Genomic DNA, 27933 nt, shown 5'->3' with positions numbered 1-27933 from the left:
TTATTAATTGAAATACTCTTTGTTGATTAATAGCAATAATCTTAGTTACAGTAGCTACCAATTATGGAGCTGTTGCTTGTGTTAGAAACCCTTCAGATGTTTTACATAGATTCTTTATTAAGCATCACAGTAGTATCCTGGGAGATAATTACTCATTTTAATCCTTACTTTATTAGTGAAGAAATGAGGGATAGGAAGACTGTGGGATAACTAGTACATCAGAGCTTAAAGTAGAATTTAAACCAAAGATGAGCTAAATTCCGAAGCCTTATTCTTTCTAGGCAAGTTGGCTGCTCTGCTCTGGGGATGTGGCTCTTTGGTAGAGCCCTTACCTAGAATGCTCCCAGTCTGGATTTTCATGTGCTGGTCCCCAGCACCATGAAAAACCAAACAAAAATAAGTAAAATCATTGGGACTAGGCACAGTGGTACATTCCCATAATTTCAGTGACTAGGATGCTGAGACGGGAGCATTGGAAGTTCAAGGCCAGGGTAGGCAATTTAGTGAGACCCTGCATCAAAATTTTTAAAAAAATAATAATAAAAAGTGCTTAGGATATGACTCCATGATTGAGTGCCCCGGGTGCAGTTGCCAGCAGTATCAGAAACAAGAAATAAGAAAGTGTCAATGACATAGGCCAATTATTCATTAATTTAATAAGTAATGTCAGCTAATAAATATTGTACCTTCTTCAGAAGAAAATAGAGGAATTACGAGTAGCTAATGTTTATAATTGCATGAAAAGTTGTATATTTCAAAAGGTGTCTTATGAATTCCTAACAAAGCCTCTTACTTGCATAGAACCCCTCTACATTATGCCTGTGCCTATGGCAATCCAGCAGTGGTGGCTCTTCTAGTCAAGAGGAAATGCAACGTCGACCTGTGTGACAGTGACGGCAACACACCATTGATGAAGGTAGATGTAGCCAGTGGTTTTGCAGGAAATGAAATTGATGAAATGCTTAGAAGAAAAATTGATTAATGCCATTTAGTTATAACTAATGAGTAAAACGTGAAATATTTTTCTTGGATTTCCCAAATTTACAATCTATTTCTTGGTTAAAACCAACAGGCCCTACAGTACGAGGAAGAGGAATGTGCAATTCTTCTTCTAGAACATGGTGCCAATCCAAATGTTCACAACAACAAGGGTGAAACTCCTCTCCACTGTGCTATCTTTTATAGGAGCACATCAGTAGCAACAAAACTGCTTTCATTCAACGCAGACATTGAAGCCAGAAACACGGTATACATCAATCACCATTATTTCCAAAATATTTGAAATGTTTCTTTAAAATTAACAGTAATGTGTGTTAACAAATACTGATTATAAGCAGAATTTTCTCTATTAGAATATTAGCAAATGTTGGAAGTTCTCCTCGTATTCCTCCTCCTCCTCCTCTTATAGCTCATGTGTATATTTAGTTTGCCTCCATGAATTAGAATCAAGAGACTCATGCAGAAATCTGAACTTTAAGCTTTTGTGAAGGAACCCAATGTGGTCCCCCTGTGTGGTGTGGTGTGCAGGGTTTGCCTCCCAGATGCTGGGCACACATGTTCTTCAGTTTGCTACTGGCAACTGCAGCATTCACTCAGATCACCTACTTTGCCTCTACTTTTATAATATGTTTTGATAAAGATTGCATGGAGGTTTCCTACTGATTTACAAAAATATGGCCTACATAATATGAATCTCTTTGAAATGGGATCAAATTATGGAATTTAGAATTTGGCATTTAAATAGTTTTCTTTATACCATAAAAATCATGTTCTCATGGGAATTTTTGTGAGCCTGATTAGGTTACTCATTGCTATAAGTGGATAAATTATTGCTAGAAGTAGATAAGTCATGGATGTTATAAGCTGTCCTATGTACTACTCTTCAGCTTTGTTCCTTAAAAATGAAAATGATTTAGTCTTTCATGATGCTAAAAATAATCCATGTAGATCAGCATAAAACTTGTTGATACACAAAATTTATGAATTACATTTTGCCTAAAATTATAAATAAGTTTTAAGTAGCAATTAAAGTGGAACCAGATTAAAAAGAATTTTGAAAAGTAGCTAAGCATTATGTTACCAGGATAATCATTACAAGTCAGAATATATTTTTAATATTATTTTTATTGGAGTTTATAGTGACGCATAGTAGTTGTGTTCATACCAACAAAATCATACATGCATGGAATTCCAGTTGAGTTCATGATCCCCTCTTTTCCCTCCTGTCCTCCTCCTTCTCCTCCATTCTCCTCCTGTTTCCTGGGCTTCCTTTCACCTGTCAATTTATTTATATTTGATTGCTTCTTTCTACTTACACATAAAAGTGTAGTTCCCTGTAGTATATTTATATATGCATATAACATGATTCTTAAAGAATTCCTTCTTCATTGCCTTCTTCCCTTCCCTATTCCCACTCTGCCTCTCAATCTCCTTTTTTTACCCTAATGATCTTCCCTATGTCTTGATATTTGTTCTTACCTTCTCTTTTTCTTAACTTCCACATATGAAACATTTGACCTTTGAGTTTCTTAATAAGTTAAACTTATTTCACTTAGCATGATATTTTTTGTTTCCATCCATTTACCAGCATATGCCATAATTTATTCTTTATGGCTGAGTAAAACTCCATTGTATGTATGTGCAACACAATTTCTTAACTCTTTCACCTATTGACAGGCACCTGGGTTGATTTTGTAATTTAGCTATTGTAAATTGTGTTCCTATAAACACACATGTGGCTGTATTACTATACTAGGCAAACTTTATTTTAGTAATTTTGGGAAAATACTGAGGTGTGGGATAGCTGGTTCATGTTGTGGTTCCCTTCTTAGATTTGGGGGAATCTCCAAACTGTTTTCCAGAGTGGTTGTACTAGTCTTGCAGTCCCACCAGCAGTGTACAAGTGTGCCTTCCCCCAACACCCTTACCAGCCTGTATTACTGTTTGTGTTCTTGATCATTACCATCTTGGCTGGAGTACGATGAAGATGAAGTCTTAATGTAGTTTTGATTTGCATTGACCTAATTGCTAGAGATGTAGATGAGCTTTTCATATTTTTTAGACATTGTGGGTTTTTTTTGAGAAATTTATGTTCAGTTCTTTTGTCCATTTATTGACTGAGTTTGTTTTTTGGTGTTAAGTTTTTTTTTAATATTTAGTTTTTAGTTGTAGTTGAACACAATACCTATACTTTATTTATTTTTATGTGGTGCTGAGGACTGAAACCCAGTGCCTTGCCTGTGTTAGGCAAGTGCTCTACCACTGAGCCACAACTCCTCCAGCCCAGTGTTAAGCTTTTTTGAGTTGGTTATTTATGTTTATTAATCCCCTACTAGTGGATTAGCTGGCAAAAATTTTTCTCCAATTCTGTAGGAAGAATATATTTTTGTATTGAGCTTTCTAACATAAATAATAAATATCTTTTATCTTATAATAAGAGAAGACGTAGAGACCAATTAAGAAAAAGCAATATAGTTTACTCAAAATCTATATCTTTTAATTCAGAGCCCATTATCTTTGTGACCCTCTTGGAGCAGGAATGCCTGACATTGGTATCTGGGATTCTGATTCCATAAAGAGAAGATAATCAAGAGGACTTGTGTAACATGGAGGAAACTTCCATGTCACTGGAAAGCTCTCAGAACTCTATCCCTGCAATTTGAATTCTTCACATGGGATTTTTTGCTATGAAAAATCAGTGTCAAATAGGGGTTATGCAATGATAAAGCTGTTTCTGTAATACTGGACATGCAATGCACAGTTCTGTAAATTTTATCTAATAGTGAAACAAAGAATCTTCCTGATGAGTCTTGGTATTTCTGGAAAAGTAGACATTCTTCAGAATCTGATTGATACACCCTACGAATGAGTTGAAAATTTGGCTCATTAATCAAATACTTAAATCCTTTACTAATATGTGTTAAGGAATGGGGCTTCTGAGATAGAAGATATAGATCACGTCCTCAAGATGCTCTTGGTTGAGTTGGGTGCGGGTTACATAACTCCAAGATGCCATGATGAATGCTCGACAGAGGCAAAGATCCGTGGAAACAGTAAATGTCTGAAGCAGTTTTGGAAATGACTGGAGTTCATGTGGCCACTCTAGGCACAGGAGAGGCATTTCAAATTGAAAGAGCAGCACTTATGGAAGAGAAGAGAGTGGCTACTCTTAATTTACATTATTATTATGTGCTTATATTCATACAGTATTTTGTAAGGTTAAGTTTAGTTGAGAAGAATTAATTTTGAGAATAAACTATTTTTGTTGTTTTTCAGAGTGGCCAAACACCACTTTTATTCGCCATAAAGAGAAAGAGACAGATGATGGTAGAATTTTTTATTAACAATAAAGCAAACATACACGCAGTTGATGATAAGGGAAGGTATAGTACTTTATTGGTTTTTTTTTTGAAAAAACTTAATTTTGTAGTAAAAATCACTTAAGTTAATCTATTAAATTAATGGGAATGATATAATCATTGGAATATATGTGTGAATATAGGTGGAATATATGAACAATGAACTACAATTAGGGAGAAAAGCAGTTATTGAAACTGAGTAACACAAATAAGAGTATATGGTGTGAGTCACCTGCCCTGATAATTATTGGCTGATGATTAGTATTTGATTTTGTTGATCACATGATCTTGTGTTAGCTAGAGTTTTCATTTTAGTTTTGTAAAATATGGACTTTTAGTTTGCTTTGTTAGTATTGGATTTTTTGAACTTTCTGTTATATTTTCTCTTCTCCTGGTTTAGTTTTCTTTTGGAAATGCTGTGTTGAGCATAAACAGACATTGAAAGTAATTTCGTCCTTTGGATGACTATTTGCTTTAAATTACTTTGTAGAATATTGATTTTAGATTATTTCTGAGTGTTAATTGCTATTGAGTGATTTTATTTTTAATTGGCATGGACAAAGGAAAGAAAATAACTTCAAAGGGAAAAAATATTTCCTTTAATGAAGATAAGATATAGGTGGGTGATAAAGAAAGAAGAAAGAAGCTTTACATTCACACATGACTGGATTGCATTCCTAGCTTTCCAAGTTGCAAAATGTGTGACCTTGAAAGCAATCCTAAATATGGGTAATGACTAAATATGTTTCCTGATATGAAAAAGAGGATAACATATGCTTGAAAGCTGGTTGCCAGATTGTACATATAGCACTGATTTCAATGCCTGGCAAATGCTTCTCCAAGTGAATGACTGAAGCAATAATGACTGTTATTACCACAGTGCTACTGTTATCATGTTAGGCCTGCAAATAGCTTTTTTACTTCTTGACCTTTGGCTGACTGTGAGTTACAATGTATTACATCATCCTAGGAAGAAAAGGGAGGTTTTCTCATTGAAATCTTTGCCAACTCCAGATGAATGACATCATCATAGTTATTGTCTTTATTTTCCTCTTAGACATACAAATGACTTTCAAAGATAAAGATACGATATCTTCCAAGATGTTTATGTCTGTCAGTGTATGTAAAGCAAGATATCAAATTGGTAAAATGTAGTAAATTGGCTATTTAAATAAATTTATTAAAATGCCTAAGGTTGAAGTTATCTCTCTTATTTTAGAACCGCCCTCATGTTTGCTGTGGAACATAAATCAACACAGATAGCTGAGCTGCTTCTTCAATGTGGTGTTAATGTATCTGCTTCAGATAAGTGTGGACGGATTGCCTTGTCTTATGCCATTGCTAGTGGCAGTACTGCGTAAGTGTTTACATGACAGTACTAATCAGCATTAGATGTAGATCCACAATAGTTACACCTGTTGCATCTCACACATGAAGTGAGACTTCATAGTGTAACTATGTAAGAAACAGTAGTGAGTTAGGACAGCTGCTCAATGTAGCCTAAAAGTAGTGATGAAAGTTTGAGCAAAGAGGAGGGAGGACCGGGGAGGGGAAATGGGGGCAGGAAAGATGGGTAGAATGAGGTAGACATTATTACCTAGGTACATGTATGACTGCACCCATGATGCAATGCTACATTGTGTACAATCAGAGAAATGAAAAGTTGTGCCACAGCTGTGTACAAGGAATCAAAATTCATTCAGCTGTCATATACATAATTAAAATTTAGAAAAAATTTAAAAAGTAATTACGCGTGCATGAGTCACCTGCAGGGTTTGTTATCTCTCTCCTTCCTTTTCCTCCTCTTCTCGTACATGCAAGGAAATTGTTCTAGCACCAAGGTACACCACTAGCCAATACATTAGGACTTCTGCTAGAACTGACCTTGCAGTCTCGTAGAGAGTAGCTTTACTACATGTTCTCACTGATCCATCCCTGAGTCTTCATGGTAACACACACTTAGACTCAAAAAGTTACAACACTCTTTTTAGTTCTCATGCACTCATGCTTTTTTATTTAACCATTGTTCCCAAGCAGCAGCACTCTGCTTTGACAGCTTGGCCTGTATCTTTGGCCAACACACAATAAATGCTCTGACCCTGTCCCCCTTTTAGGAAACTTATATAGAACCCCCATATTGAATTTTCTTTTTCTGGTGCATTATCCTTTGAGGACTTTGTCTTTTCTGTTAGAAAATTGAAATCATTAAAAGCTATCAGAGAACTTCAAGTAAAGTCACTGAAAGAGATCAGAGTTTTCTACCATCTTGGTTAACAGATATGTACCTGAAAACCTTCCATCCCTTGAAATACATTTCCTTGACTGCAAGGGGCCCCATAGCACTATTTCCTAAGGTGGATGCCAATTTTTATTGGCACCTCTAGTGGTTGGTTTTCCCAAATCATGAAAATTTCCTAAGCTGTTGGAATCACTATCTAAAGTTTTCAGCATATATTAAGTTCTTCCCCAAACGAAGAGATTAAGCAGATTCATTGAATCTCAAGAGAGCTAAGCCCCATGATGACTCCTCAGTATTCATTGTGTTGAAGAGGATTTTTTATCTTCCAAGGCAGTTGGAGATCAACGTGGGGATGTAGCTACTCTTACAAAGGTCTGCCGATTTGGTTCAACTAGATAGAGAAGAAATAGTAGTCCAAGCCAGTCCTTGGCATTTGTTAATTTCTTGCCTTTATTATTGATGAGTCTCAAAAAAGGGGATGATTATAATCTCTAAAGAGATATTTGTAAATAAAATTGTAAATTACTTAATCGATGATTTGTTCTGATTTACAAAGCACAAAGAGTACCAATGATAATGATAATTAAGACTCAAGCATTTTTTAAAAAATAATTTTAACATTTGAATATTAGAACCTGTAAAAATATACGATGGTTTTGAGATTCTAAATAGTTAAATATGCCATTATTTTACTATTTCTTTCAATATTCTTAGTAAATCTTTATTACATCCTGGTGAACTAAAGTCATACAACCCTTACTTTTTAGAAATTCTTAAGCCTAAGAGAAAGGACTTTACAAGAACAAGGAGCTATTGTTTACAGAGGGCATTTTCTGAGTTCAGTCTACACTAGTTAATATATTTACCTGTGTTGCTCTCAATGATCATTTTAAATTAATTTTTTTTTCTTTAAAAAGTATGGATTCAGTGGCATGTGCATTCACCCCAGCTACTTGGGAGCCTAAGGCAGGACAATTGCTTCAGCCCAGGAGTTTAGGATCAGCCTGGGCATCAGAACAAACATTGTACAAATAATTTTCTTTTTTTATTTCTTTTTTAGTTTTAGGTGGACACAATATCTCTATTTTTTACTTTTATGTGGTGCTGAGGATCAAACCCAGCACCCTGCGCATGCCAGGCGAGCACGCTACCGCTTGAGCTGCATCCCCAGCCCCACAAATAATTTTCAAGTTAATAAAATGTCTGTAAGGCTTACAAATTTGGAGAGCATATGAAAAAGTTCTGATACTAGATCTAAAACTCTATACAAAGTATTCAATTATATTTGGTCAGTGTTTTCATATGATTATTAAAATACCAATTTTATTACTTTTTTCAAATATAGCAACAGGAATTTAATTCTTCAATATATGAAAGCAGAATCTAGAACATCAGCAATTTTCAGTTCAGGTAAGACTTACAAAAGTGAGTTACTCTTGGTGTTTATGCCCTGTATTTAAAAAAAAAAAAAGAGTAAGGAAGTTTTGATCACAAAAGAACAATGGAAAAAAATAAATCTTTAAATTCCATTCATATTTTTCTTAATTTCCTTCTTGATCATCTAGAATCCAGAATTATTTAGCAATTAATTGTAGAAAAATTATCATCTAAATGATATTATTATCTGAATAAATTTTACATTAATTTTGAACCCTGAAATTTTATGGCTTTGCATAAATAAGAAAAATATTTTTAAATTAGTGTGTTGTGTTTCCTATATGGTGACATTATAGCAAATTGGACTTGTTATAAAAACAGGTGTTCTTATCAACTATTAATATCAACTCCTATTGTGGGCACAAGTTAGTGGATTTCACAGTGATATTTCTATACTCACACACAATAATTGAATCCTGACCACTCTGCCTACTTCCATTTTTCCCCCTTCCCAGTTACCTTCCCTCTTCTTTAATAATCTCTCTTCCATTTTCTAGTCATTCATATTTTCTTCCCAGATTCCACATGTTAGGGAGAGCATGTGATACTTGGATTTTTGTTTTGATTTTTTTTAACCTTAACATGATGACCATCCTTTCCATTCATGTTATAGTTTTTGTCCTTGTTTACTTTTAAACATTTTTTTTATCCAGTGTTTGAAATATACCATTTCATGCTATCCTGAATCTTAAAGGTTCTACTCAGAAATCTAATATTTTTTCTGATGTGTTTATAATTTCTTTGGCCCTTTCTGTAGATTTCAGTTTACCTTTGGTAATTTTATAGACTAATTTTCTGGTCATGTCCACTTGGGATTCTAAAACCTTATTATGCCTGGATGTTCATGACTGTCACCAGATTTAAGAAATAATTTCTTTTATTCACGGAGAAAGCTTGCATTGTCTATAGCCTGTACCTCTCCTCCATTGTGTGTACCAGTGATTCATAAGAGTACTGTCTATGAATTGTGTTCAGTGGGACTGTAAGTTGTTTACAATTCTTCTGATTGTTGTTAGTATTGTCTGAATGTGTTATTTTGTCAACTTCAAACTCTGATATTTTTTCTTTCACTTGATGTACTCTATGGGTTTGACTTCAACTAGATATTTTTATTTGAGGTATGGAGCTCTTTATTTTCAAGATTTCTAATTATCAGAATCTGTATTAAATTGTTCTTTCATGTCCTGCACTGTTTTCCTTAATTTACTCAGTTTTTCTTTGTTTCATCTTTGAATTCATTCATTATTTTTAACATTCTTTAGAATTTTTTTTTTTCTGGCGCTTTCTCTATTGCATTATCTTTGCAAAAAGTTCCTAGAGTTATAAACTGTGAAAGAGTCATACTACCTTGATAAATTTTATCTTCTTACATTTCTAGGTTGAAATTTGTACATCTTCAGGGATATGTCTCTTCCACCTTTATGTGAGGGTTTACTTAGGAAGTAGCCTTCTCTGGATGAAGTGTCCTGTGGTATTGGTTTATTGTATAAAGTTGAATTCATTTCCAAATGGCATCTGTATTGCAGTTTCCTATGTCTTATCTGTGATCCGTGAGCTGTTGTCAGTTTGCACTGTCAGTTCTGAGGTAATAATAGCTTTCTGCATCAGTGTTGAGAGTGGAGTCATGTTGGTGGACTAGTGATATAGGCAGTAGAGAATCTGTGGTGGTTCCTCCAAATTTGTCAATAATGTGCTGTCTGCAAGGATATGGGAGAGACCTAGGCTGAGGACCTGCATAATTTTGTAAGAGTTGCTTCATTTATTTCTAGTCTTGCTTTAGGGTGAGTGTCCAGACCACTGAATTTTAGACATGTCTGTCCATTCCTAAACGGGTATATGTTAGGTGGGAGCTTTTTTTTTTTTTTAAATCTCCTCTGTTCTTATTTTTATTTTTTTAGCACCAGTTTTTATTTGTATATATTTAGGTCTATGTAACAGTAGAGTGTATTTTGATATGTGATACATACATGGTCTATAACTTATTCTATTTAGGATCAGAGAACATTTGGCCTTTGGTTTTCTGGTATTGTCTTATTTCACTTAGTATGATAGTCTCCAGTTCCACCCATTTACCAGCAAATGCCATAATTTCATTCTTCTTTATGGATGAGAAATAAGTACTCTATTGTGTCTATGTACCACATTTTCTTTAATTTTTTAAATCTTTTTAAGGGCACCTAGATTGATTTCATAGCTATTGTGAATTGAGCTGCTATAACATTGATGTGGCTGTGTCACTTATTATGTTGATTTTAAGTCCTTCTGAGTAAAATGGTGTTTCCATTCCAAATTTTCTGAGGAATCTCCATACTGTTTTCCAGAGTGCTTGCACCAATTTGCAGTCTCACTAGCAATGGATGAGTGTAACTTTTTTCTCACATTCTCTCCAGCATTTATTGTTGCTTGTCTTCTTGATAATGCTAAACATTTAAAAAATATATTGACCAATTGTATTTCTTTTTCTGTGAAGTACCTGTTCAGATTCTTTGCCCATTTATTGATTGGGGTGTGTGTATGTGAAGTTTTTTGAGTTTTCTTTTTGGTGGGGGGTGGTGCTGGGGATTGAACTCGGGGACATTCAACCACTGAGCCACATCTCCAGCCCTATGTTTTGCATTTAGAGGCAGGGTCTTACAGAGTTCTTAGTGCCTCACCATTGCTGAAACAGGCTTTGAACTCTCCATCTTCCTGCCGCAGCCTTCTGAGCTGGTTTTTTGAGTTGTTTATATATCCAGAAGATTAATGTCTCTCTGAGGTGCAGGTGGTAAAGATTTTCTCCCATTTTGTAGGCTTTCTGTTCATGGTCTATCATTTTCTTTATTGTGAGAAAGCTTTTTACTTTGTTATCTTCCCATTTATTGATTCTTGAGTTTATTTGTTGCAATTTAGAAGTCTTGTTGAGGAAGACAGTTTCTAAGCTGACGTGATGGAGAGCTGGGCCTACGTTTTCTTCTGGTGAGTGCAGGATCTCTGGTCTAATGCCTAGGTCCTTGATGTACTTTGAGTTGAGTTTTGTGCATGGTAAGAGTTAAGGGATCAATTTGATTCTGCCATATTTATATTTCCAGTTTTCTCAGTACCATTTGTTGAAGAAGCTCTTTTCTGTTAATGTATGTTATTGGTGCCTTTGTCTACTAGGAGATAAGTATATTGTGTGGTTTTGTCTGTCTAATTCATTGGTTTCTTGCCTGTTTTGGTGCCAACACCATGCCATTTTTGTAGCCCTATAGTATAATTTGAGATTGGATATTGTGATGTCTGCCTCCTCTTTCACTTTTCTCACACAAGGATTGTTTTGGATATTCTGGGCCTCTTTTTTTCCAAGTGAATTTCATGACTGTTTTTTTCTATTTCTATGAAAAATTTCATTGAAATTTTAGTAGGAATTACATTAAAACTATAGTGTTTTGGTAGTATTGCAATTTTGATAATATTAATTCTGCCTATCCATGAACATGGGAGATCTTCCATCTTCTAAAGTATTTTTCAACTTCTTTCTCTAGTGTTTTGTGATTTTCATTATAGAGGTCTTTCACTTCTTAAATTGTTTCCCAAGTATTCTAATTTTTTTGAGCCCATTGTGATTCATCATCTGATGTATAATTATTGTACAGGACCATAATTGATGTGTGAGTGTTAATTCTATATCCTGCAACTATGCTGAGTTGAGTTCTAAAAGTTTTGGGTAGTTTGGGGGGTCTTAATAAGTATAGAATTTTGTCAGCAAATTGAGATGTTTGAGCTCTTCTTTTATTATTCCTATCCCTTTAATTTCTTTTGCCAAACTTCTCTGGTTAGAATTTCAAGAACAGAAGTGGTGAAAGAGGGCATCCTTGTCTTGTTCCAGTTTTTAGAGGGAATGTTTCAGTTTTTCCTCCATTTGGAATGATGTTAGCCTTGGGATTTTTTGGTGTATAGCTTTAAAAATGTTCAGGTATATTTATTTATTTCTAGTTTTTCTAGCATTTTGAACATGAGTGGATGCTGTATTCTGTCAAACGATCTTCATCTATTGAGATAGTTATGTGATTCTTTTTTTAAAGTCTATTGAAAAATTGTGTTTTTTGATTTCTGTAGGTTGGACCAAACTTGCATCCCTGGGATGAACCCCACTTGATCATGGTTCACTATATTTTTAATATATTTTTATATGCAGTTTTCAAGTATTAAGAATTTTTGCATGTATGTTCATCAGGGATATTTTTCTTAAAGCTTTACTTCCTTTATGTGTCTGTTTTTAGCATCAGGATGATTTTTGCTTCATAGAATGGGTTTGGAAGGCAGGATTCCCTCCTTTTCTATTTCATGGAATAATTTGAGGAATATTGATGTTAGTAGTTCTTTAGAGGTTTTGTAGGAATTGCCAGAGAATCTATCTGGTCCTGGACTTTTCTTTATTGCTATGTCAAAATACTGATCCATGAAAAAATAACTGGCTTCAAAAATGCTAGAAATGAGAAAAAGAAATATGCATGAGTATAAATGTTCATAAATCAATCAGATCACCACTAAACAGGAAAGGAAAAAAATATATAATTAAAAAAGTAGATCTCAGTGCTTTTGTGGTGCTAGTGATTGAACCTATAGCAGCATGAAATTAAGGCACATTCTCTGTGAGTGGGCTACATTTGTAGCCCTTATCTTCTATTTTTAGTAGTTTGGTTCATCAGTATAGGACATGAGGGATACAGATTACATGCTGAGAAAGTGTGCAGTATATGAAGATCTGCCACTTATGAGGAGGATTGAGAAAATTGACATCATGCTGTATGACCCAGTACTAACTGGACCATCCTGCTCTGCTGGGACCATATAAACTCTTCTCAATGGAATTTGACAATCTCAAGAAGTCATAGTTTATAAAATTGGCATCAAAAACTCTTTTACATCTATCTACCTTGTCATGGGAAATAAGTGAATAGCATGCATGAATTGAAATATCCTCTTTTGAGTGGTAATTATAAACTCAGTCTATATAATTTTCACAGTATAATTCTTTAAAAAAATATCATCACTTTTTTATTTCACTGTCGGGGATTGAAGCCAGAGCTCATACATTCTATGCAATACAATCTCTGGCCTACCAGTAGATTCTCTCAGGAGAAATGCCACAAAAGTCGCATTGTTTTTGTTTTTGTTTTGTTTTATACTTTAAATGAAGTGGGAAGGAATTTCTTCTCCCATATGGAGGGGCAATAGTTAGCACATTCTGAAAGCATGAGTAGGCTAATAGCCTATTTAAATATTTTAAGATACCAGCTATTACTGCACAACAACTTGCTGCTACCTTCCTAGTGTTTCTTTCTACATTTCTCCAGGATAATGCAGTATGGATGAAAGCATCTTTCAACAGTTTTTACCCCTAGGGGAGGTAAAGCTTTGTTTGTACCACACATAAGATAAGTAGCTGGAAGTAAGAGAATAGCATCTTTGTTGTCTCCTATGCTGAAATGTCTTTGTAAGCCTTCTGTCCCTGGTTTGTTTACTGCATTCCTCTGATTTCTATAAATGTTTTCATATATTTATTGACCATTTGTATTTTTTTTGTGAAGTACCTATTCAACTCCTTTTCCCATTTATTGATTGGGTGGTGGTGTGTGGTGGTGGTGTTCTTAGTGTTAAGTTTTTTTGAGTTTTTTATCCTGGAAGTTGATGCTTAGAATTTCTAAGGCACAGGTGGTAAAGGTTTTTTTCCTAGTCTGTTGGCTTTCTTTTCAATGCCTTGATTGTTTCTTTTACAGTGAAGAAGCCTTCTTAGTTTGATGCTGTAACATTTATTGATAATTGATTTTACTTCATCTGTGGTGATATTTCAATTTTCAGCATAGATTTTGATACTTTGCTTTTTTCTCTTTCTCTTAATTAGCTTGGCTGAAGTTTATCAATTTAGTTTATTTTTTAAAACAACCAACATTTTGATTCGTTGTGGGTTTTTTTTTTAATTTTAAAATCTTGATTTCATCAATTTCAGCTTTGATTTTTATTATATCCTGTCTGTTGCTAATTTTAGTGGTTTTTTTCCCTAGGGCCTTGAGATGTAATGTTAGATTATTTACTCAGTAACTTTCTATTCTTTTAATGTATGAGCTCAATGCTACAAATTTTCCTCTTAGAACTGCCTTTATAATGTCCCAAAGATTTTTATAGGTTGTATCACTGTTCTCATTTACATTTAAATATTTTTTAATTTCAACCATGATTTGTTCAGCTGTCTATTCATTATTAAGTAGTGAATTTAGTCTCCTAGTGTTAGTTTTTATTTTTTATCGTGATTTCTAGTTTTATTCCATTATGATAAAGTGCAAGGTATTAGCTTTATTTTTTGTATTTGGTAAATGTTGCTTTATGTACTAAAATGTGATCTATTTTGGAAAATGTTCCACGTGCAGCTAAGAAGAAAGTGTATTTGGTCCTTGATGGGTGAACTATTCTATGTATCTCTGTTAAGCCTAAATTATTAATTGTAATTTTAGTTCTTTACCTTCTATATTTAATCTTTGTTTGTATGATCTGTCTGGTGATGAGAGAGACATGTTAAAGTTCCCAATATTATTGTGTTGTGATGTGTTTGATTCATGATACTGAGAAGAATTTGTTTACATATATTCTCCGGAGCATATATATTTACAGCTGTTATTTCTTGCTGTTGTATTACTCCCTTAAGCAAGTCCATTATATAAGATATGAGAATAGAAATGCCTGCTTACTTGTGAGACCCATGTGAATTATATGTTTTTCCCATCTTTATTTACAGTCAGTCTATGGATAGCTTTTCCTATGAGGTGAGTCTCTTGGAGACAGCATATTGTTGGGTTCTGTTTTTTAATCCAATCTGCCAGCCTATGTCTTTTAATGAGTTGAGTCCATTAACATTCAGTGTTATTATTAAGAGATGGTTTATAGTTCCTGTCATTTTGATTTATTTCTAGTTTTCAAGTTGAATTAGAGTCTACTTTGATCAGCTATTCTTTTAGTTGTGGTTGTACACTCTGCTGGGTTTTATTTGTACATTTTATTTTTTGTTCATGAAATATTTTATTTGAGTTTGTTTTATCATGCCAGCTTTCTAGTGGTGAATTTTCTTTAACTCTTGTTTATTATGGAAGGTTTTATCTCATATTCAAATCTGACCTAATTTAGTATTCTTGGTGTGTTATCCATTTTCTTCCAGAGCTTGGCATATATCATTCCAAGACCTAGCTTTTAGGGTCTGGGTTGAAAAATCAGCTGAGATCTGGATTGTTTTGCCTCTGAATGTGACCAATCATTTTTCTCTAGCAGGTTTTAAAATTCTATCCTTATTCTGTACATTAGGCATTTTTATAATATGCCTAGAGTGGGACTATTGTAATTTTATATATTTGGAGTTCTATATAACTCCTGTGTTTGATTTTCCATTTCATTCTTAAGATTTTGGAAATTTTCTGTTATTTTGTTGAAAGGATTGTGGTTTTTGTTTGTTTGAAATTCAGAGACTTAATCTACCCCAGTGAATCTTAAATTTAGTCTTTGAAAATATTTGAAAAGATAAAAATATTCCATATTTTTAAAAAATTCTTTTCATGGTCTGGTAATATCTTTTCTCCATGATGAAATTTATTTTCAATATTATGTACTACTTCTTCATTACCTGAAAATCTTTCAAGTCATCTAGTCTATTGGTGATGCTTGCCATTGAATTTTTAATTTGGTTTATTGATTCCTTCATTTTGAGAATATCTGATTGATGTTTCTTTAGAACTTCTATATCCTTATTTAAGTCATCTTTCCCTTCTTGTGTCTTCTGTGTGATTTCACTCCTTACATCATCTTTTATCTTATAGATCAGTTTAACTATAAACTTTCTAAATTTCTTCTCTGACATTTCCTCCACTATTGTTTATGTGGAATCTGCTGTTGAGTCATTCTGGTTTGATTAGGATGCTTTGTTTCCTTGCTTATTCATATTGTTTCTATGTCTACCCATGTATCTAAATGGATCTTCAGCGACAGAGCTTCTAGTCTGCACATTTCTAGAGATCCTGTAGATATCCTGTGCCTGACAGATTAGTAGGGAGCCAAATTATTGCATCCAACTGTGCCTACATATGTAGCACTAAATTCAGTACTTAATTTTAATTGTCACACAAAGTTAATTGACACAATAAACAAATGGTAGGCTTATCAATTTCTGTCAGTAAAGACAGTAAGTAATCCTGAATCATCTTTCATACAATCAAAGAATAGGTGTTCCTGTGGCTTCAGTTGTATTAATTGTTGCTGTAGTATTAGTGGTGGTGTCTGGAGTTCTGTAAACTCCAGCTGTGCTGTCAGCTCCACCCCCAGTTAGTGTTAGAAGTTAAGAATAGAGTTCATTAAGAGGAAAGAAGCAATTGCCAGTAGAAAAGGATTTGTGGTTTCTAGATAGGAATATGACAGACGCTGTCAGCTCCACCCCCGGGAATAGGTTATGCTGGGTTCTACAAGATGTTCTCAGGGGAGGCAGTGAGGTCTAGTCCTTGCCCCAGGTGTTTCATTGCATGGGGAGTTATTGAGCATAAAAGAATCAACGCACCTTTAGCACTCTACACCCCTCTTCTCTCCAGCGCTACACTCTTGGGAAGGGGAAGCCAGTTCTTCACGGTTCCGTTTTTCAAGAGTACTGTCCTTTCTGGCCTCCTGAGATCTGCCCCCAAGCACCAAGCTCCACCCCTCCTGCTCATTCAGATTTTGAAGCCACTGCCACTGGTCCTGGGCAGTGCTGTATCAAGGGAAGAGGAGGGCAGGCTCTCTCTGGCCTCTTTGACTTACATTACCCCCAGGAAAAGTGCTGTCCATGCCAGAAATTCTCCTGATGTGCTAGGCTCATTTTAGAGCTTGTGGCTGGTGTCTGCTGGATTCATGTATGGGACTGGGCCCCAACACATGGATCTAAGTTCCCAGTCTGAGTTGGTGCCGCTGCAGTGCAGATGTGCAAACATGTCTCCAGCTTCAGCTCCCTGTGCATAGCAGGCAGAGTAGGGGTGACTTTCACGCAGTAGTTTAAGGAGCAGAATAGCTTGTGAGTCTTCCCAGGCCAGGTTGCCCCATGCCAACACTTTCTGCAGCACTTTTTTAAATTTAAAAAAAAAATTTTTAGTTTTAGGTGGACACAGTAATTTTATTTTTCTGTGGTGCTGAGGATTGACCCAGTGCCTCATGCCTGCTAGGTGAGCACTCTACCATGAAGCCACAACCCCAGCCCCTCATCTGCAGCACTTTTCAGTCTTTCCTGTCCTCGTGTACTCATTTCCCCCACTCCCATCAGAACCTAAGCTCCAGTTCTGTTTCTCATCTTTGTCTGATGCACTCCAACTTCCCCAGTTTCCCAGTCTCTCTGTTCAGTATTGAGTATCAGTGGCATGCTTTTATCACCCACCTCACAGAGAAGCAGTGATCTCCCTCTCTGGGTCCCATGTCTTGGAGCTGTGCAAAAAGCCACTTCCTGCTAATCCACCATTGTGTCTCCCCTTGTTTGACACTGATATCTTTATGCTACTTTATGTGACAATGATAAGGTTTTCTTTCATCTTGCAGTTTTGAGTAAGGATTATGGTTTTGAGACAAATGACTTACTTTTAAGTATCAAAATTTTATAATTTCCATGTTTCTTGCATTTGATAAGTACAGAGTAGGGGACATAGGAGTTGTTAATATACTACTTGCCTATCAGAAGTACAATTAATATTAATTCTAAAAATGTTTCCAGGAATGGGCCTGGAGGATTATTTTATTATAACAAAACATCAGAGTCATAAATCTTTAATATTTTATATTTCTGTTGGTTAAATATAATTTTACTGTTTTCTTTAATAGTGAAAGAAAGTTCTAAAGCTGACGCATTAATAAGGTATGAATTTATAGGTTTAAAAAAATTGTCTATTAACTAAGAGTGTGAAGATAAAAGGAACCAAGTATTTGCTGAGTGTTCTAGTCTGGGCAGACACCACATTCAGTTAACATTTGTTTCCTAAAGTTGTCTCATGGAGACTTTGGAAGTGCCTGTGCTATTATAACCTGTTAATTACTAATAAGGCAGCTGTCATTCATAGAGGCTATTTGTTCCATATTCTCCTAATTAGTAAGTATCAGGCCTGTGGTTAGACTATAGCCTTACCTGGCTGAGAACTCGACTGTATTGCCCCACTGTACAGGTTGATACCAAGATGTATCAATTCAGAAGTCAAACGCTGTTGTGTGTTAATTCTGAGTTACATTTTACCTGAGAAGCCTAGTTATAGTTTAAGATTTTGTCCTGACATTTTTAACAGTTCCACTGGTAACCAGCTTTTTTAATACATCAAAGCTTTTATGGAAAATCTCACAGAGCTATGGCCATATGGTTTTCTGATAAACAAGATCAGGCAAGTGCTGGAGAGAAATTATCTTTCTGGAAGTGAAGAATACCATTGTTTCGACAATGTTGTATTAATTATATTAATCCTTAGAGGACATTCTGATTTCTCTACTTCCTGATTTTCTAGTTGGTTTCCCTTCAATTACTACACCTGTTCATTTTATGAAGACTTTTACTTTTATACTCTTTTTTCTTTTCTATGACTGTAATCTTTTCTTTAATTTCTATCTTTATTTTCTGTTTTGCTCCCTTGGTGATTGTTTTATTTTGTCATTTGAATATTTTCTGTTGATAGAATCAAAAGTTCAGAGAATTTCAGAATTTTTAAGGAATTTTAGCAACTAGTCAAAGTACCCTCTAGTCTTTCAGCATGTGTTTGACAGGCTAGCCAAATCATCGTTTTGAGGATGAACCTGAAATTTAAAGATATTAAAGGGACTTTTCTGGGTACAGAAAGTGGCAACAATGAGATTTGAACTTTGGTTCTTTTTTTTTAAGAGAGAGTGAGAGAGGAGAGAGAGAGAGAGAGGAGAGAGAGAGAGAGAGAATTTTTTAATATTTATTTTTTAGTTCTCGGCGGACACAACATCTTTGTTGGTATGTGGTGCTGAGGATCGAACCCGGGCCGCACGCATGCCAGGCGAGCGTGCTACCGCTTGAGCCACATCTCCAGCCCTGAACTTTGGTTCTTGAATTCTAAGCTCAGTACTTTTTCTGGTTATCATTTTGAAGGTGAATGTTTTCATAATAAAATGGGGATTAACTGTAGGAACCCAACTAAAGAGGACAAGAATAGAATTAAGTGAACAAAGTGGTAGATGATCAAAATGTAACTAATGAAGGAAAGGGCTATTCTGAAGAGTAACAACACTGTGTTGGGTAGGAGGAATAAGGGTTTAGAAAAGAGACCAAAATTGTGGAGTTTATGATCAGTTTGAACACAAAACTGGAATTAAGGGTGCAGAATATTGAAAGCTCTCTATAAAGGCATATTAATATATACAGTATTTAGAGGAAGTTCTGATAGGTTGTATTTTTTTGTTTGTTTTGTTTTTTCCTGTTTGCATCTCTGTGATTCAAAAATGGATTAGTAACTAATGAGCCAGGCACTAGAATTTGTTAGAATATATGGATCTGTGGCCCAAAGTGGGTGTCCGTTCACCTCCACTTTCTTTTCAACTTGCTGATGTCCTTACAATGTACATGTAGTGTTGGGCACAGGAATGATTGGCAGGCAAAGCCATCACACAGCTCCAGTTAAGTAGTTGGTAATGTATTTAGACTGAGGCCAGTCTCCATCACTGGCCTCCATTTAGTTGAACCTTGTGTCAGGAATCTGCATGTTCATGATGTAGATTTCAAGTTTGGAGACTGCCACTGAGGCCTGCAGATGAGGGACTGGGGAATGGATCCCAGAGGAAGGAGGACATTTAGAATAATACTCAGGGAAACAGGTACAACTACCCAAGACTCTGCTTTTCTGGCAGTCTTTTCCCTTGAGTATCTGAGTGTCTATAAAAGTTTTAAAGTGCTTTCTAGTTTATGTGGACCTGAATAAAGTGGGACCTATATAGGAAAAATCCATTTTATGATTTATTTAAATGTGCCTGACAAAAATACTCTAAATAGCATATACATTCACTTTTTAACTTCCAAAAATTTAAAAAAGTTTCAGCAAACTCTCTGCACTGCTCTTGGGTAAAGGGGAAACAATAGGGTGTTTTTATTGGTGACTCCCATGGTGCAGAACGAAGTATTTGACTCATGGATATCCAGGCGAGGGAACTGTGCATCTTGCTACCTTGTCTTGGGTTATCAGAGGTTTGTTTCAGTTCAGGTAGAATAATTATTCTCAGGTTCTGCTGATACATTGGCTATCACTCTGAATTGGAACTAAGAGTGCCTTCATTGAATATCTCATAGATTCAGAGCAGTAGAGGCAGAACGAGGTAAATATGAGCTTTTTTTTTTAAAAAAAAGAGGTCATATTTTAATTATATCAACCAAGAAATACCACTTAATAAATTTTACCTAAACGTTAAACAGAGTTTATTTTAAAAAGAAAACCACTCACCCGTTCTTGTTATACATTTTTGCTCTAAAGATCTCCCGAAAAATCTGATCCAGGTGATTCCCGCCTTGCAAAGGGAGAGGGCAACTATGAAGCTCATATTAAGGTAAAGTGATCTTTTGTGAAATTCATGTTCTTGCTCTGAATTTTGTATGTTAAGGTGTTAATGCTTAAAATTTAGCTATTTTTTTCTGACATTTTGTATGAAAATTTGCTAAGAAGAATCCGTTTTAGAGAATTATGTTGAATTAAAAAGTTGTTTGTATCATTGTTCTCTCAAGTACCTGAGCGTCTTGGGGGCAGGGAGAAAAGATGGGCTGGAAAACACATAGTGACAGAAAAATTGCGTTAGGAACAGCTTTCTAACTGCAGAGGAAATGTGAAATTTAGTCAAGGATCTTTTGAGTAGTCAGTTTATATTACTGTCTTTTGTAAATCATACTTACATGACTTACAACCCATGTCTAAATTAATTTTTATAGAATCATGGGATTTCCCTGGTGCCTTTAGTTTGGAATGTATGATGTACATTGCAAGTTGCTTTTTTTTACTTGGACCCTTGATGTTTTAGTATCATAACATTTTAGGAGAGCTTTTTCTCTATTTCTATCCTTGGTTCTATATTTATACTAAAATAATATTAGGAATTGTGGCAAGTCAGAAATCTAGGATCTATATCTTAATACTTGTATTAAAAAAGGCTTTTGCATATCCGTACTTTGTGAGTCTTTCCACTAAAAGTGACACTAATTTAAAAAACTATAAGTAGCAGAAAGATCAGTAGAACAGAAGGAAATAGTAGGTCCTGAATTAGAACAAATTTTATTCTATGCTTTTATAATGATATCCTAGTATATAACTTCTATTGTGCTGTATAACTGAAAAGAACCAATAAAAATAAAAACAAACGTGAGGTAATGAACTTTTTCTAAAAATTTCCTCTCCATCTAATCAAAAAATAGATGGCCTGTACAAAGTAATAACCAGTTCTGGAAGCAGAGACTCTCAATAATTGTATGGTAAAAACTTTCAGAATTATTGTTCTTTGATGATAGTTTCTTAAAATATCCAAATCCTATGTCACATTCTGAAATTTTAAATTTTAGGTGTTTCTGTATTTAGTGATTTAAATATTCATTGTAAAACTCTACCATTTTTATGAATTATTCCAAGTTAGGAAATATATTTGCAAATATCCTGGAGCAGCTAGAATAAGGTTTCAAATGTAAAAGACTTCTCTTTTTTTAAAATGACTTTAATTTTATTTCAGTCATGAAGAGCTAAATATTATGTGAGTAAGAAGGGTGTAATTTTTATTTTGGGGGAAATAAGTATACATCTATCATACTTTATTCCATTTAGAATGCTATTATGTTATTATTTACATTAAATGAGCTCATTTGGCCTGGAGAAATGCACGTTTCTAAAAGCTGCTGTTATATATAGTGTTGAACATGAGAAAATGTGACAAAATAAATGTCTACTTAATGAAATGCCCTAAGTAATATAATATGCATGAGATAACTACTAATTAAGCCTACTGAATTAAAAAACATGCTTTAAATTTGTATTCTCTTTTAATATATGGGATGTAAAGTTTGAGTAAGTTATCTCAAATTAGTGGAGGAATAAACAAGTTAGATTAATGTCATAAATATGGAAGTAGGAACCAAAATATCCTCCAAGCCTGCTTCAAACTTGAGTTTAGATTTGGACTTCAGATGAAGATTTGCTTGTTCTTCCTTCTCGCTTATCTTTTTAAAAACGACTTATTTCAGTGTCTTGTTAACTATGCCAAGCAAACCTGATGATGTGGTTGGCAGTGCCACCTGTTTTTTTTTTTTAACTATTTTATATCTTATTGTTTTGTTAACTTAATTATATGAAGGTACTGGAATAAAAAGAACATACATCCCTTTCTAAAACAATAACTTACTTTAATACTTAATAGTTCCCTGCAGAAAACATCTCTTCAGTGTCTATTCATTGTGCCATCTCTGTCACGGAGGTTCGAGTTAATGTTTCTGTTTAGCAATTCTGTGTTGTTTTTATTCATTGATATTGAACCCACAAGATTGCTTTTTTCATTCTTCTTTTTCTCGGAAGAAGCAAAATTTGTATGAGCATTTATCTTTAGCTATTTAACACATAAGATGGGCAAAACTTCTACTGTTTTTGAATCCAATCAATCTCATTTAATAGATACTCTAAAAGCTCCTGTCGTATGTTTTCCCCTCAAGAGGTAATTCATGCCAATGTAAGTCATAAAAACACCTTAAAATATCACACATCATTTCTCAAAATGTTACTCATTTTTCAAAAGTAGTCTAAATACAGATGGCTACAATGTTTATCCTACATCAATTCAGCTGAAGAAAATGGTATAATGGATTTCAGTATTTGTGTAACAATCAATTGGAGATAAGGGGAGGGACATTTTGGAGATCTCTGTCAAGGCTCATAATCCTTACCCCATGAGAAGGTATGTCTTAGGTAGTGAGAGAATTGGAGTTTGAGTATACATTGGAATGACTCAGAAACCTCTGTTCTTTCTCGTATACCCTGTTATAGTAGAGAACATTAATTATTTCATCAACTTTGGTTTTTTATTATACCTTAATCTTTTTTTCTTCCTAGAACATCCTGGAAGAAGGAGGAAAATTAACTAAAGCTTCCAGGCAATCCACGAAGGATGGTAAGCTATTTGAAGACAGCCTATTGTTGTGCTGCTTATTGACTGAAATTACAGAATTTTTATATACTGTTTATTTTGTTTTTATTGTCAGAAGCAAAATATGACACTGGGAGCCGAAGGAGTGAAAACTTACCTGACAGCAGTACCCCTGCCAGTCAAAAGAAGGAAGTAGTTGAAACCACACTGGTGCAGGCAATCAGAATAAAGAATGATTCTCCTTTCTTTCCATCACCTGACTCAAAGGTAATGCATTTTTAAAAACTCTTTCCATTTTTTTTTTCACATATCACCTTCCATGATGACAAACATCCTATAACAAGGCTATAATAGAAAACAAGTATAACAATAGGTGAGGTATATATAGAGAATTAACATTGACAGAATGTGGTGGGAATAAACACTTCTTTGGTGTGCCCTTATGGAAGGAAAGAAATAGAAAAGAAGGCAAAAGAAGAGCTTGATGAATATGAAGCTGAGAAAAAGGGATGCATAGGAAGAATTCATTTATGAAGGAAAGGATAAGTTTCCATATTGAATAAGAGAGACAAGATGGCTGATATTTAAAATAAGTAGTAGTGAAATGAAGGGGAGCAGCAAGTCAATATTAGGCCAAACATAGGAATGTTTAGGAGAAGTACATGCTGGATATATAGAACAATGTGTCAAATATGTCTATCATTTACTCTTTGATATTCTTGAATGACTAGGAGGCAGGGTGTGAGATTACCATCACAACCATTTTGTGATTATAATGAATAGAAAAATAAGCAAATAAATGTGGCATATTTTATATCCTTAAGAAATCAATGTTTTCTTTGCTTCTGTTCTTATTAAAGCTTCAAGTAATTTATATTTAGCACCAGTTAATATAGTTTTAAAACTATTAAAATAGTCAATGCTTGTTGAATTATATCAAAATGAACTCTACTGTCACATATAATTAAAAAGAAACCAATAAAATAAAAAATACATATAAATAGGTACTGCTATTCAAAGAAAAATATAAATCTAATCAAAACAAGTAATAGGGTAATGAACATGATAAAGTAACTTCTAAAAATTAAAAAAAAGATAGCCAAAATTTAAAAATTGCACCTTAAGTATGCACAAAATTTCACTGTGGCATATTTGTATGTACATATAGATTGATTATACTCCCCCAGTCATATCTTGAACATTCCTTCCTCTAGAAGAATAGAACCTCCAGAGGTTCTATTCCCAATATTTTTATTGATTTAAAAAAATGACAGAGGAATGCATTACAATTCTCATTACAAATATACAGTGCAATTTTTCATCTGTGGTTGTATATAAAGTATGTTGACACCAATTTGTGTCTTCATACATGTACTTTGGATAATGACATCTATCACATTCCACCATCCTTGCTAATCCCCTGACTACTCCCTTTCCCTCCCTCCCCTATTTCCTATCTAGAATTCATCTATTCCTCCCATGCTCCCTCTCCCTACCCCACTATGAGTCAGCCTCCTTATATCAAAGAAAACATTTGGCATTTGTTTTTTGGGGTTGACTAAGTTCGCTTAGCATTATCTTCTCCAACTCCACCCATTTACCTGAAAATGCTATGATTTTATTCTTTTTTATTGCTGAGTAAAATTCCGTTGTATATATATATGCCACATTTTTTAAAATCCATGCATCCACTGAAGGGCATCTAGATTGGCTCCACAGTTTAGCTATTGTGAATTTTGGTGCTATAAATATTGATGTGGCTGTGTCCCTGTAGTATGCTGTTTTTAATTCCTTTGGGTATAAACTGAGGAGGGGGATAGCTGGGTCAAATGGAGGTTCTATTTCCAGATTTCCAAGGAATCTCCAAACTGCTTTCCATATTGGCTGCACCAATTTGTAGTCCCACCAGCAGTGTGTATGAGTGTGCGTTTTCCCCCACATCCTCACCAACGCTTTTTATTTGTCTTCATACTAGCTGCCATTCTGACTGCAGTGAGATGATATCTTAGAGTAGTTTTGATTTGCATTTCTCTAATTGCTAGAGATGATGAACATTTTTTCATATGTTTGTTGATTTGATTGTATGTCCTCTTCTGAGAAGTGTATGTTCAGGTTCTTGGCCCATTTGTTGATTGGGTTATTTGGGTTTTTGTTTGTTTGTTTGTTTTTGGTGCTTAGCTTTTTGAGATCTTTATATACCCTAGACATTAGTTCTCTATCTGATGTGTGAGGGGTAAAAATTTACTCCCAGGATGTAGGCTCTCTGTTCACCTCACAGATTGTTTCTTTTACCAAGAAGAAACTTTTTAGTTGGATTCCATCCCATTTATTGATTCTTGGTTTTAATTCTTGCGCTATAGGAGTCTTATTAAGGAAGTTGGGGCCTAATCCCACATAATGAAGATAGGGCCTACTTTTTATTTTATTAGATGCAGAGTCTCTGGTTTAATTCCTAGGTCCTTGATCCACTTTGAGTTTGGTGCATGGTGAGAGATAGTGGTTTAATTTCATTTTGTTGCATATGGATTTTAGTTTGCCCATCACCATTTCCATACTCCCAATTTTATCTATGCTAATGGATAAAATTTATTATCCATCTATTTTCATGTTGAACATTTCCCACCTCTAGTTTTCCATATGAGAGCAATATATGATTTTTTTTCTGAGTCTGGCTCATATTGTTTAACATGATGTTTCCCAGTTTAATTCATTTTCCTAAAATTGACTTCATTTTGTTTTCTATGCATAGAAATCTTCCTTGTGTATATATACCACATTTTCTTTGTCCATTGTCTTATTTTACAAGCATCTATCCTGATTCTATAACTTGCCTATTATGAATAGTGTCATGATAAAGATGAGCATATGTGTATCTCTGATGAATGCTGACTTTTAAATATTCTCTAATACTGAAGAGTAGTATAGTTGGATCAATACGTAGGTCTATGTTAGTTTTTTCAGTAGCCTTCATACTGATTTCCATAGAGGTATAATAATTTATAATAATTTGTGGTCGTGCCAAGAGCATATAAGAGTTTTTTCTTCTAAATTCTTCCTAGTGTTATTTGCTTTCTTGATGATTACTTTTCTGAATGGTGGAAAATGGGAGCTTGATGTTGTTTTTATTTGCATTTCCCTGATTGGTAAAGATGTTATGCATTTTCTCACCTAAGTGTTGTTCATTTGTACTGATCATTTTGAGAACTAGCTGTGCATTTGCTTATTGATTGAAAAGTTTTTTGTGTTTCTGGTGTTAAGATGTTTGAGTTAATATTTTCAGGATATTAACCATCTGTCAGAAGAGTAGCTGGCAAAGCTTTTCTCCCATTCTGGAGGCTACTGTTACTGTCTTCTTACTGTTATGTGTTTCACTTACTATGCAGGAAGGTTTTAGTCTGATGCACTCCTGCCACAGTCTGGCTGGGCACAATTCAGGAGCCACTTGTCAAAAGAAACTAACTTTATTTTTAGAACTACAAACGCCAAACAAAACAGCTCCTCGGGAAAAAACCCTCAGAGCCCAACTGCCACCACTGGCTTCCCACAAGCCTTTCACCCCCACACAAACCTCACCACCTCCCACAATCCTCCTGCTCTTGAGACTGATTGGCTGGGTCACATGGGCGGAGCCAAAGAAGTCCCCCAATGAGCAGCTCTGTGGAGGAGCCAATCAGCTAGATGTTGCTGGGGCCGCTGTGAGCCAGTCATCAGCTGGCAATCTGAAGGGCAGGGAAACAGCCCAATGAACGTCACCGCAGAGGAGCCAATCAGCTAGATGTTGCTGGGGCCGCTGTGAGCCAATCATCAGCTGGAAGTTTGCTGGCAGCTGGAAGTTTGCTGGGGCCCCTTTGGCTGTGGCTCTCAACATCTCCCCCTCTCTGTTTAAACAACAAGCATGTGGCTTAGGGACCGTGCCTGCCTTAGGTTGTCCAATACTACATATGGTCCTTACCCGTCTTCGGATGAGCTGACCTCAGGGCGTCAGCCTCCTGTCTTAGGTTGGTACCATTGTAATTGGATCTTACCCGTCATTGACTACTGGTCCAGTATACAGCCACACCTGTGGAGAGGTCTTTGTCATGACAAGCAGAAGGGAGGAAGATACACCAAGCCAATTGACGGCTCTTGTTGGAAAAATTGTACAACCGATGACATCATCAGTAAAAATACTCCAACACTACCACAAGTCACTGCACCAACAGATAGTTCACAATGTATACAAGTGACACATAGTTTAGGCAAGTTCTGCAAGCAGTTCAGTGATGGCTCTTGCAGAAACTGTAGATTAGTTTTATCTTTGTCTTCACCGGCACTGGGATGAAGATAGGAATTCTAGCAATAATGGCTAAAGAAAAAATTATGTAACATTCCAGAAGGCACTAAAAGAAAACAATTTTCTTAACAATTTACATTATCTTGAAGAGAAAAGAAAACAATTTTCTTAACAATTTACATTATCTTGAAGAGAATTATTAAATATAATGAAAAGGAAAGGTGAAAGTAAACAAACAGATCTGTTAACCTTCTTTTTTGTTTACATATTAAAACAATTCTTAACAGTTATTTACCCAATTTAAATTAAACCATTTAAATCACGTGAATAAAAAAAAATTTGGATCCATTTTTTTCATGAGCGCTCATCATATATGATATATGGACATGTGTACATTCAAACATACAACACAAAACACAAGTGTGCACACATAATATAATACATACAACACATAACATAATAGTAAAGGCCTTATAACTTTTTACAGGTGAAATCTCCATTGCAATGTT

The 27933-nt window shown here is 34.9% G+C and overlaps 1 long non-coding RNA gene across 1 annotated transcript; it reads left to right on the top strand.

Annotated features, from left to right (window-relative positions):
- The first annotated feature begins 1076 nt into the window (after window positions 1–1076).
- LOC308631101 lies at window positions 1077–23412 on the top strand. Its single transcript, XR_014018109.1, has 8 exons — window positions 1077–1246; window positions 4276–4382; window positions 5578–5715; window positions 7943–8007; window positions 17869–17902; window positions 20514–20586; window positions 23118–23175; window positions 23267–23412. It is a non-coding gene; the product is annotated as an uncharacterized lncRNA (long non-coding RNA).
- Window positions 23413–27933: the final 4521 nt, after the last annotated feature.

Source organism: Spermophilus citellus (assembly GCF_964194105.1).
Source record: "Spermophilus citellus genome assembly, chromosome: 11".
Lineage (NCBI taxonomy): Eukaryota > Metazoa > Chordata > Mammalia > Rodentia > Sciuridae > Spermophilus > Spermophilus citellus.
Note: the sequence above shows the minus strand (reverse complement) of the source record. Positions and strands in the feature narration are given on the sequence as shown.